This window comes from Tenrec ecaudatus, chromosome 1 (genome assembly GCF_050624435.1).
Source record: "Tenrec ecaudatus isolate mTenEca1 chromosome 1, mTenEca1.hap1, whole genome shotgun sequence".
NCBI lineage: Eukaryota > Metazoa > Chordata > Mammalia > Afrosoricida > Tenrecidae > Tenrec > Tenrec ecaudatus.
The window spans coordinates 192,254,443-192,266,930 of NC_134530.1; positions in this window are offsets into that span (position 1 = coordinate 192,254,443).

Genomic DNA, 12,488 nt, shown 5'->3' on the forward strand with positions numbered 1-12,488 from the left:
GCGATTTTGCCAATCAGCAATTCATTGCATTGTTTTCCCCACATTTTTAGGTCACTATAGAACCGTGGCACTGTTGGGTAAGTGTTAGACAACTAACCAAAAGGTTGGCAGTTCAAACCCACCAGCCAGCAACTCTATGGGAGAAAGATGAGACTGTCTTCCTGAAAAGTAGCTCAATTTTCTTTTCCAACCTATTGTTAATATTTTTCTAATAGTTATTCTACTTTTATAAAAGGAATGTATCACTTTTTATATTTGCTTTTTAAGACAGTTTTACTGGCATATGGTTCATCAATCATATAATTTAATAGCTCATCCATACCCAGAAGAATTGTACCAACGTTGCCACAGTCAATTTTAGATCGTTGTCTTCATCCTTGTACTCACTGTGATTAGTATAAATTTTTTAATTGTGCCAAAAATATACACACCAAAATATTCTCCAAATCAACAGCTTCTCCATTCAGTGCCACGGATGGCATGCTTCTTCTTGAGCGACCATTCATAGCCTTTCCCACAACATTCCACCACCATTAACATCAGCGCAATGCCCAGCAATGCTTCCTCCTCACCGATGGTACCCACTGGTCAAACTTGGTATCTTTCTTTTTCTTAAGCAGTTTCCTCAATATTTACACGCCATAAGTTGCTTCTTTAAATAGTTGTATAAACATCATCACAATAAGTTCTAATACTCTCTCCCCCCTCACATTTATTAATTGCTCCCCAATTATCCTCACCCTCTTCCCGATAAACCATTGTATCCGTTATTGTCTCTATGCATCCACTCCTTCTGTGCTTCATAAACTGGGAAACCTAGTAGAAACAATAAAAAGCAAAATGAAACAGAAATAAGAAAATAAAGGTAACACTGAAAATAAATGGTAAGAAAAAAAAAGACCACCAACATTATTTTAAAAGTTGAAGAAGAAGTTTCTGTTGTGGAACGAGTGAGAAATATTTACGCCTAGAGCAAATTCAGGTGGGGTGTCATATTGTACCATGGTTCGATCCCATAATCAAGTTTATAAGAGTGTCTGTCTGATAGTAAAGCTGTTTGAGTCTCTAACCTATAGACAGAAAGGATCTTCCGGAGACTTAATCAATTGCCAATCATATTAAAAAGAGTTGATTTTTTTTATAGGGACACACAGCCTCATCTTTCTCCTGTGAAGCACTTGGTGAGTTTGAACCTCTGACCTGTGATTAGCGGCTCAATGGGAAGTCCACTATCACACCAAGCCTTTCATTTCAAAAAAATAGTTGATTTATTTTTTCTCTCTTTAGGTAAATTATTACTCATCCATTTTTTAACTGCTACCTACTAAAAATTTCTCATTTGTGAGACAGTGATCAGTTTAAGATGTGAAAATAATAATAATCTATAATTTATCAAGGGGTCATGAGGGTGGAAGTAGGGGAGGGAGGGTAAAAAGAAGAGCTGATACCAAGGGCTCAGATAGAAAGTAAATGTTTAGAAAATAATGATGGCAACATATGTACAAATATGCTCGATACAATTGATGTATGAATTGTTATAAGAGCTGTAAGAGCCCCCAATAAAATGATCTTAAAAACAAGTAACTAAATAACAAATTTGTTCATAAAATAAAGAAAAAAATGTTTCTCATTTGTTATCATCTCATCTCCCACCTTTGCTGCTCTTTTATTGTAATTTTAGGGGTATTTGGGGGAGGTAGCAGAGATAAACAAGTATGTTCAAGCCATCAAATTTTGAAGGACATCAGTAAATTTATTTTTAATCTTTAAGAAACCCTGACTTTCTTCTGGGTTTATTTCTGAAGTAACATTGATAAAAAATACAAGCAGGGGGCCTTGCAAATATTACTAGGATGATTGTTTAGATGTAAGTCAGCTCCAAAAGTTATTTGTGTAAAAGTGGTTCTAGTTTAGGGCCAGTGCATAAGGTATATAATACAGTGTATATCAATAAATTGGTAGCACTTTTTATGAAAAGTAGCCAACATATCAAGCTGTGTCTTTATTTTTCAAGTATGTTTTCTAACTGGAGTTTAAAAGCCCCTTTGTAACTAATTCTATCATTTATAGTTTCCTAAGCTGGATGCTCTTAGACTAATAACGGCCATGCTGTATACTCGTATGGTGGCTCTTACTGCCAGATACAGCTACCAGTGAACAATGATGATCATATCTGGCTGTGCAGGATTAAGTCATAACTCAGGAAAGGGAAGGCTTCACTCTTGCAAAAGGGAAGTCTCAAATATAGCAGAAGTTATGCAAAATTCCCAAGTTATCCTAAAGGTATCAAAACCCACACCAAATTCACTGCCATCGAGTTAATGCTGACTCAAAGCGGCCCTCTAGGACAAATGAGAACTGTCCCTGTAAGTTTCTGAGAGTGTAATCTTTATAGGAGTAGAATGCCCCAATGCCTCTCTCCCGGTTCTAACAGAAGCACTTTTAAAATGCTTATGTCACTAATTTCCAGAAGGATTAAGAACATTTCTTTCTGGAATGTGAAACCATAGGCAGAGTTACATCTCTCCAGGGATGGAAGCCTTTCCCATCTGTCATGTGTGAACCACCTTTACTGCTGCACTACTATAGTAGAAAATCATCTCCTGCAATATTCATTTTTCATACACTTGGACAGACAAGATGAGGAATTGAACTTGATGTCATTTTCTTTTTCCATTTAACTTTTCCCTTTATCCTAACAGGTTTTTCAGTTTGGTAAAATAGCTTTACCATTAGGAACTCTTGAACAAGCTTCAGTAACAAAATTATGTTTTAGAAAATGCAATTTTCAAGTTAAATATGAATTGGATACCATAGGCTGGATTGTTCATTGCTGACATAAAATACATTGTTTCCATAAATAGTTTGTGAGCATCATTAATGCACACGACCCAAACTCCAAACCACACCCACTGCTGTGAAGTCAACTCCCGATACATGGAGACCCTATAGGACAGAGTTGACCTGCCTCCATAAGGATTCTGAGGTTGTAATTCTTCACAAGAGCAGGTTTACACATCTCTCTCCCTTAAAGCAAGCACTGTGCCACCAGGGTTTCTTACACATGACATGTACTGTTAATTGACAAGAATGTCTGGTGATGGCCAACAAGTAGATTCCAAATCACAGCAATGCTGTCGGCAAGAACTGCCCCATTGGGTTTCCAAGGCAGCCAATCAGAACACGCCTCGCCTTCCATTGATCAGCTGGTGGGTTTATCAGCTAAGCAGTTAACCCTAACCACTGCACCACCCGGGTCTTTGTTAAAACATCAGGGCTATATAGATAGGAGAAAGCCAGCTCTTAGAACACTCAAGGTTAAGAAAGAGGAAGGGGAACTAGAGATACAAGTGGCTGTAGCCCCTTAGCAGTTGGGAGATGGGAACAAGATGACATTCTGTGATGCTAATTGGTTAAGAGCTTCAGGCACATCTCTGACCTGGGGGGGGGGGGTTCCTTCACTTTCCTTTATTTGTAAAGTGATGAAGTTGGCTAAGAGGACCCTTTAACTATAAAATCCCTTGTTTCTTTAGTTTCGCCTTCACACAGGAGATAATTTCATCATCGGAGTAGTCAACAACTTCAGAAAAGATTCGAAGAGTCAGCAATAATGTGATCACTTCAAATAAGCCAACAAGAATATAAATGTACATATTCTTTGACCTGACAATTTTACACATGGGTATTTGCTCTACAATAGTACTTTAAGAATTTTCAGAGAGAGCTAGAGCCACTGCTAGTGAGTCAATTCTGATTCCTAAGGACCCTTTGTGGTATTTCTGGGACTATAAATCTCTGTGGGAGCAGATAGCTTTATTTTTCTCCTCCAGGGCAATTGGTGGGTTGGAACTACTAACCTTGGGGTTAGCAGAGACATATTAGAATGCTTCCCCCCTCCTTTTTTGTGTTTTAGAGAATAGTTATTGTTTGTAATAACCACAATGAAATGTTAAATACCCACCAATAGGGAAGTGCACTTATACAGCTATGTTTCCATACAATGAAAATATAGCTCTATATGAACCCATATAGGAAAGAAATAAAAAAGGAGTATACTAGGTGTGATGGCTAACGATATGTGCCAACTTGGCCAGGTCAAGATTCTCAGTGGCTTGGCAGGCATTATATAAACATCCCCTCCGTTCTGTGATCTCCTGTGGGCAACTGACCTGTGGGGAGGGACGTTTCTTTGGGGGTGTGGCCTGCATCCAATATTTATAGACTTTTGGGGCAAAGGTCCTGCGCTTTCTCCATCCTGCGTTCATCAACCCTGCTTTGCGCCTCTACAACTGTAGGAGCCATTTCCCTGAAATAAACCTCTCTGCATATGTTTATATGCCTCACTGCTTTTGCTCTTCTACAGAACCTAGCCAAAGACAGTAGCCTAGCCATTTCCATTTCTCTGAAGTTGGTCTGTGCTACCGTGTCCGCTCTGATTCGTAGTCCTCCTAGAGGACAGGGGAGCATTGCTCCATAGGCTTTCTTTTAGGGAATCTTTAAGGGAGCATATCTTTAACCAATACGCCTTAAATTGGTACATACAGAGAAATGAGTCTGGAAAGTTATGCAACACACGTCACTGTTACTTTATGAAGGAGTAGGATTGAGGAGAGAAGAAGGAAACTTTAATTTTTCTGGTTAAAATATGCCTTTTTAACTAGTAACATGTACATCTTTTATAAAAGTAACTTTGTATAAAGGATCACTATTAGGGGAAACAGCATATGAATAATTCAACTTTATATACTCTTGAAAGTATTGTCTATCACATAAAATGTGTCATTTTTTGTTAGAAAATAGTGTTACAATGCAAATTTAATGTTGAGATTGGAGGTGTTTAATATTTTATTCATTTCTCTGTTGAGCTATTCATAGCTGTTCTTTGATTATTTTATGTTAATTAAATTTGCCATAATATATATAAAAATAAAAATGTATTCCCCACAGAATCAACAGCAAAATCAGGATAATATTGAGTTTTCCTTAATTAGAAAATATTCATATAACAGCCTTGTAACAATACTAAAACTCCAATTTTGTGACAGAAAAAAATTATAGATGCATATGTTAAAAAAGTAAATTGGAAAAGTAAATAATCTCTCTTAATGTATCTATTTCTAATAGTGATCCTATATACAACTGATTGAACTACAGCCCCTTCCTGTATCATTGACCAGGCTTACAATCATCACAATGCCTGAATCAACTGTTACAAGATGATGTCCTTCTCTAGACATTAGTCCTTCCTGATAAAATGTCCAAAGTCTGAGAGACAAAGTCTCACCATTTTCACTTCGAAAGAGCCTTCTGACTAGACATCTTCTAAGACCGATTATTTAGTTCTTCTGGAATTCCATGGTATTTTTTATATTCTTCATCAACATCATATTTCATATGCTTCAATTCTTCTTCTGTCTTCCTTATTCAATGCCCAGTTTTCATATGTATATGTTGTCGGTGCCATTGAGATGGTGCCAACCCATAGCAATCCTATGCAAAACAGAATGAAACCCTGTCTGGTCCTTTGACATCCTCACCATTGTTCCAATGCCACCTAAAGGGTTGCTATGAGTCAGAACTGATTTGATGGCAGGAGAGAGAAAAATAAAATCCCCTTATCTCTGCATGACTTGGACAAAAATGCAATTAGCTTGCTGGTATTTTTCTGTAATTTTCAAAGTAGGGATTAATTTAATATTACTAAGTGTTTGGAATTCAATACATTATTTCTTATTACATTGTAGGGTTTTAAATAAAGAGAAAGAAAGAAACAATGTACATACAAACATTGACAAATCTATTACACAAAAGTTCTTTTGTTACTCTTATGTACACATAACACTCATTGTAAACCGCAAATATTTTATAAAAATAAAACAATATTACATATTAACAACAACAACAACAACAACAACAAAAGTAACTTTGTAAAATGCTGCTTTCCTTTCAACCTGAAGACTTTTCGCTCGTGATCAGCTTCCCCTTCCAACCACCATTTCCTCTCTTTCCCAGGCTCCCGAATAGTCTTTGGGTCTCTGCTGTTTCGCTCCTTCATTATGTATCCGCCGAGGAGCCCTGGTGGCACAACAGCCAAGCACGTGGCTGCTCTGGAGGGAAAGGAGGTGGCAATGGGCTTCCATACAGATCACGCCCTTGAAAAGCTCCCTCCTGCCACCGGGGTCGGTTGCTGTGCATGGGAATGGACTCACTAGCACACAATAGCATTGATCCATTGAGCCTGGATCCTACTTTAAAAAAATATATTTTTCACAATGATCAGCCCCAAAGACGTAGAAGAGTACTCCTAGCTGACCTCTCAGAAAGAAGTGACTCACCACACCTGTTTATTTCAGCACCAATCCCAGCACCATGATTTTGACTGGGTTACATTCTTTTTCAGAGCTGTTGTCTTCCCCCTCTCCCGCTCCTCCGGAGCAGGTTCAAAACTCAGCAATGGTTTCTCAGGATTTACACGTACATCTGAGGGCTGCTATAACCTGTCTCCCCGCTCATTCACGTCTCATCATCGCTGGCCACACACTGGCTGACCCGACTTAGCCCTGTTGATCACTTCATTCAATAGACAGACCCTTCCTTCCTTCTTAATGCTCCAATCTGCAAGCACTTCCTCTGATTCCTTTCTCCCTATGGAGTGTCTCTCCTCTGCCCCTCTCTTCTCTGTTCAAGGATTTCTGCAGGGTGGTGCAAAGAGTTAAAGCGCTTGGCTACTAAGGGAAAGGTTGGAGGGTCCAGTCTATCCAGTGGCACCTCAGAAGAAAGTCCTGGCTATCCGCCACTGAAAACCCGGTGGAGCACAGTTTGACTCTGACATGCTTGGGGCGGTCATGAGTTGGAATCAATTCAACAGCCACTGTTTCTGTTTGTTGTTCGATTTGAGGAGCACCTTAAGTCACAAAAATACTGTAACAAAATCATAGGAATCTTTATGAAACAAAGATATTAAATTGTAAAGCTAGTATTTCTAGATCTCTCTATCTATGTGTACTTGTGAAAGCAATATTTTCCTCTTCTTAACCTGTTCCTGCACCTCGGTGTTTGCCACATTGAAACTGCAGTTTGGGCAGAGCCTGGAAGGGCTCAGATAGGCTTCCTTCTCAATACTTTGCACTTGGGAGTCTGAAGGGGTGAGATCTGCGCGATAGGGTAACTGGGACAAGGTTTCCCAGGGAAATCCTCACAGAACAGCCCTACCCTTGGAGAACGAGCCACCACATGGGGGGAGGGAGATAGAAAGTTCCTTGGAGCAATTTTCCTGGCCTTTTCCTCAACAATACAATGTTCAATTTTCTTAGTGCTTCTTCATAATAAGCCCCATGATGGTCCTATGTCCTTCAAGAGAAACTATTACAAATGTCCCCTTGGAGTCAGTGTCCACTTCTTTTGAACTCTCCTTTCTCCCCTGAATGTAACTGGCCCAGCAGATCCTCTCAGAAGGCACTCTTTTGATTGACACACACACACCCTTTTTGGGAGGGGCCCTTATAAGACAGCTCCCTGCATCAAGTCGATGCTGACTCATAGCGACCCTCTAGGACAAGGTAGAACTTCCCCTGTACATTTCTGAGGCTGTAGCTGTGTGTGGAAATAGATAGCCCTATTTTTATTTCGCCAAGTGGGAGGTGGTTTTGAACTGCTGACTTTGCTAGTGCAACCACTATGCTACCGGGCTCCTGTTATGAGACGAAGATGCATGTATTTCTGAGAGAACTTGTCTGCAGTCTTGCACTGATGGCAGAGATATATTTAAATACCCTTTATTTGGAATAAACCCATGCATGTATGAATTAGAATCCTAAAAGCAATGCTTTCTGATTTACCCTGACATACCCTCCCATAAGGATGTGCTGATTGGCACCTCCACTTCACACTGCTATCTCCAGAGGTTACTGCTGGTGTCTCTGACCAGCACCAGCTTAGCAGTTGTAGAGACAGGGAATTTAGGAGTAGTCATTTAAAATAATGATGGGGCATGGTCTAATATAGTTTGTTTAATTCTGATGCTACTGCTTCTTTGAAAATCTAATTATATATATTTTTTGACTTTTTATTTGAAAATAACCAAGGATATGCCAAGAAGTCACAGGAACACCCATGTATGTGTGTGATAGAGGGTTAAATATATGGTAACTCAACTGTGTTATGACCAATGGTGGGATTCAAATAACTTAATAACCAGTTTCTTGCCCTAATGACCATTTTGAGTATAAAAAGTGATATATTGAAAGATACTTTATTATTTCATACAGTTAATACTTAAATAAGAATAATACAAGGACACAAAAATAAAATGTTATGAGTTTTTAAATAACCAAAATACTCAAAACTCACTGCCTTAGACTCATATGCTGATTCATAGAGAGCCCTGTAGTTTTCCACGATGGTTAACTGTTTACAGGAGTGAAAAGCCCAGTCTTTCTCCTGAGGAGCTGCTGGTGGTTTCAAACTGCCGACCATGCGGATCACATCCCCATGTATAACCATTACACCACCAGGGCTCCTCAAAAACAGTGAATCTGTTATTTCAATATTTCCATAGTGCTTCTTAATTGGAATCCTCATTTTTTGCTTTTATCTCAGTATCATTGACCTTGTGGTTTATCCTTAACCATCTTCCCTCACTGTAAGAGCAGGATCCTGCTCCTTTAGAGGTGGGCCGGTTAGACAATAGTCACTGTGCTTGATAGATTAGAAACACGAGACTTCTCTTCTCTGAACGTATTATGTTCACCTTTGAAAACCCCCTTTTTGCTTCTGTCGAATTTACAGCAATTGTTCTTACAATATTTTAGCTCTTTAACCACTTCCATAAATTGCATAATCCACTCATAATAACTAGTGGGAACTTAGGGCGTAACTCAGGCTGAAATGAATGCCAGCATGTCACCCTATGGTTGTTTGGTAGCACTTTTCCTCTTTAGATGGTATGTTTGTTTACTGAAGTAACAAATACAAGGGAATAAAAATGTAGTATTTCATTAAAAGTATAACTGGTTTTATGGAATGAATAAATAAATATTAAAGCATAGTTCTCTTTAACTTTTTATACCAATGAACAGAATGAACATTATTACAGGTGCTTAGAATATCCTATTGCACAGATGACCATGAGTCAAGAGTAAGGACACCAGAATGTCTAACAAACACGAGAGAAAATGTTCTTGTTCACTAGCCATCAAACGCAAGTCTAAACCACGATGAGATACCATGAGGACACTCACAAGCATAGTCCAATTGAAGACAAACCAAACTGAGGACAACAAATGCTGGAGAGGGCTGGAATGCCAGATAATGTTTGGAGAGATTGGAACTCTTATACACTGCTTATAAAGTTACATTCAACCACTGTGGAAAGTGATATTAACCACTCCCTTTACATTTACTAGTTGGCAAAGAACACTCTACTGTAAGGAAACCAAACCCACTGCTATTGAATTGATTTCGACTCAAAGAAACTCCATATAAGGTTTCTGAGGCTATATATCTTTGCGGGAACAGACAGTCTCATGGTTCTCTTGCAGAGCAGCTGGTGGGTTTGAAACATGGACCTTGTGGTCAGTGGTTCAATGCTCCTACTGTAGGGGCTCCCTTTCCTGAGCTTATTTATTATTGGCTTTGGATTTGTGAACACCTGCTTTTAAAAAAATATAACCTTATTTTGACATAAAGTATAGATAAAGAAACCTACAGTGATGGACATTGCTGACAGTTTTCATTTAGTATGGAATGCCTAAAATTTTAATAATGAATGTGCTATGTAGTAATAATGTAATTAACCTGAAGAGATGTATCTGGGTAAACTCTAGTACCCAATGTAGAGAGGAAAATGGGAAAATAGGCAGAAAGGCCTTTATAAATGGCTCAAGTACTAGAGTCATTTCAGCACGGTCAGGGTTGTCGCTTGAGAGACAGAGAGCCCAGACAGTGTAACCGTTAAGGTCTTGCTTACGAACTGAAAGGTTGACATTTGAAATCATCCCATGGTTTCAAGAGAGAAAGGCCAGGTAACCTGCTCCTGGGGAGACTACAGCCTCTGTCTATCCCTGGAGGCAGGAAGGACATCTTTAATGGATCCAACCCAGTTCTGTTAAGGTCAAAGCACAATGGTTAATGGTTAATGCAGGTACAACATAGGCCATGATTATTTGGTGTGAAGAGTATTAAATCCCAAACATTGCCATATCTCCTTGAGATATTGGAGTTTGGGGCACTAGAGATTTTGATTGTGGCTATGATACTTCTGGGTCACTGGAATAGGCTTAGATATACCATGTTTAGGGCAGAGATTTCCGTTTTAGTGCTTCAGTCGGAAAACCTCAGTCATCTCGGCTAACTGTGTCAAGTCCTCTTGACACCCTTTCCTAATGAAGCCAGATCAATTAGGCATTATTGAAACTGTCAGTAAAGTTAAGTGGAAATTATTAGTTGATGCAAACATATATTTATACACTAGTTAGCTTCCCTAGTGGCATATAGTGCTTATACATTGGGCTGCTAATTGCAAGATCAGAGGTTTGATACCACAAGTGACTGTGAGGGAGAAAGATGAGGCTTTCTACTCCTGTAAAGAGTCACAACCCAGGACCCACAGGGGTGGTTCTACTCTGTCCCATAGGGTTGCTATGAGTTGGCATGCGCTTGATGGCAGTGAGTTTGGGAAACATTAAGCATCACTAAGTGAGTAACCCCACTGATTGCCCCCCTGCAAAGAGTTCCCCGTGTGAGAAGCAGCTCAATAGCAAACTTCAGCCTAAGCCTTTGGGAAGCTGGTGCCTCTATTTTGATAGGCTGTTGATTTTCTTTGTCCTTCATAGTTTAATACCTTTCTTGATTGGCAATCACGGGGGACTCTCCCTGCTTAGTTTCAGTTTTCTGGAGGATGCCCGACTATCTCTTTGAAGTCCTCTCCTGGGCAGTGGTTAAGCGCTTGCTCAGCTACTCACTTTCGGCTGGTACCCATCATGCTCTCTGAGAGAGAAAAGACATGGTGATCTGTTCTTGTAAAGATCAGAGTCCAGGACATGCCATGGGGCAAGTCTAGAGCGTCTAGAGCAGCGGCTCTCAACCTGTGGGCCGCGGCCCCTTTTGGGGGCAAACAACCCTTTCACAGTGGTCACCTGATTCATCAAAGTAGCAAAATTACAGTGATGAAGCAGCAAAGAAAATAATTTTATGGTGGGGGGGTCACTACCACATGAGGAACTGTATGGAAGGGTGGCGGCATCAGGAAGATTGAGAACCGCTGCTCTAGAGGGAGTTGATTTCATCGCATGAAACAGCAACAAAATAAAAATTCTTGGGTGATGCAAACTGTTTGTATTTGATTGCTAACCTAAAGGTTGGAGGCTTGAACCCACCCAGAGGCACCTTGGGAGAATGGTCTAGTGATCCTACTCTGTGGCACAGGCAGTCGCCAAGGCCTCGAGGACAACGGGTTCTTCTTTTCTTTCTTTTTCCTCCCAAATTTGGCCTACAATTTAAACAGTGCAAACATTGCCAACAAATTTCTTTAAAAAATATCCAGCCATGATCTATATCAAAAGATAAAAGGTAAAAGAAATGACAGATGCTTATGTTAATTCTGAACTTGCTGATTATGATAGAATGAGGTGTTTTGAAATAATTTGCTTTTTCACAGGGCAGTGTGATTTTGTTTTGACAGCTGTGAATGAGATGAGGTTTTGTTGCTCCTTTTTTGCAGTGGTGGTCTCTTGTCTTTGAAGTGGTTTGTTCTATATTGAAATGCGTTCCTTGGCTTACCCCTTGGAAAAATAATTTTAATGGATAGTAATAAAACTATTACATAATGGTGATCCCTCTGAAATGACTTTTAAGCATTATGAATTTTTATTGATTTTTATTGCATATAATGGCATTTCAATTTCATACATTAGCACTTTTTGTTATATTAAGCCTGCATATTTCTTGCCTCCTGGCAAATACAAGGCATACATAAGCGTTAAATGCTAAAAGATGCACTGGTAAAGACTATCTTCTTTAAGTGCAAAAAGCTAATGTTTTCATTTGCATATCAATTTCCAAACTCTGAAGTGGGGTGGGGGAATTGAGAATGAAGGTTTTTTTTCCCCTTGTTTTTTTTCCCCCTTGTTTTTAAAAGCACATTCTGAATTGGAGATTTGAACTTAAAAACAACTCTAAGGTTTAATGACAGTATTGTTTTCCAGGTTATCAGTATGCAAAACAGCTTTTGGACATGCAGTCCAAGTCAGAGATGTAGCAGGCACAGGATTGAGTATATTGTGACTTAGCTTTCATGAGTCACAGCTTTTTCTCTTGAAATTCCACATGAAAAGTTCACTGATCTTACAGTAAACTGTGAAAACTATTGGCAGATGTAGAAACACAGGCTCATTTGTTTTTAATCAAACCCTAATTCAAGTTACAAATAATTGCAAGTTATCTATCCAAAACCGAATTCTTCGTTCTGTTTTTCTTAAGAGCGGTTGTTT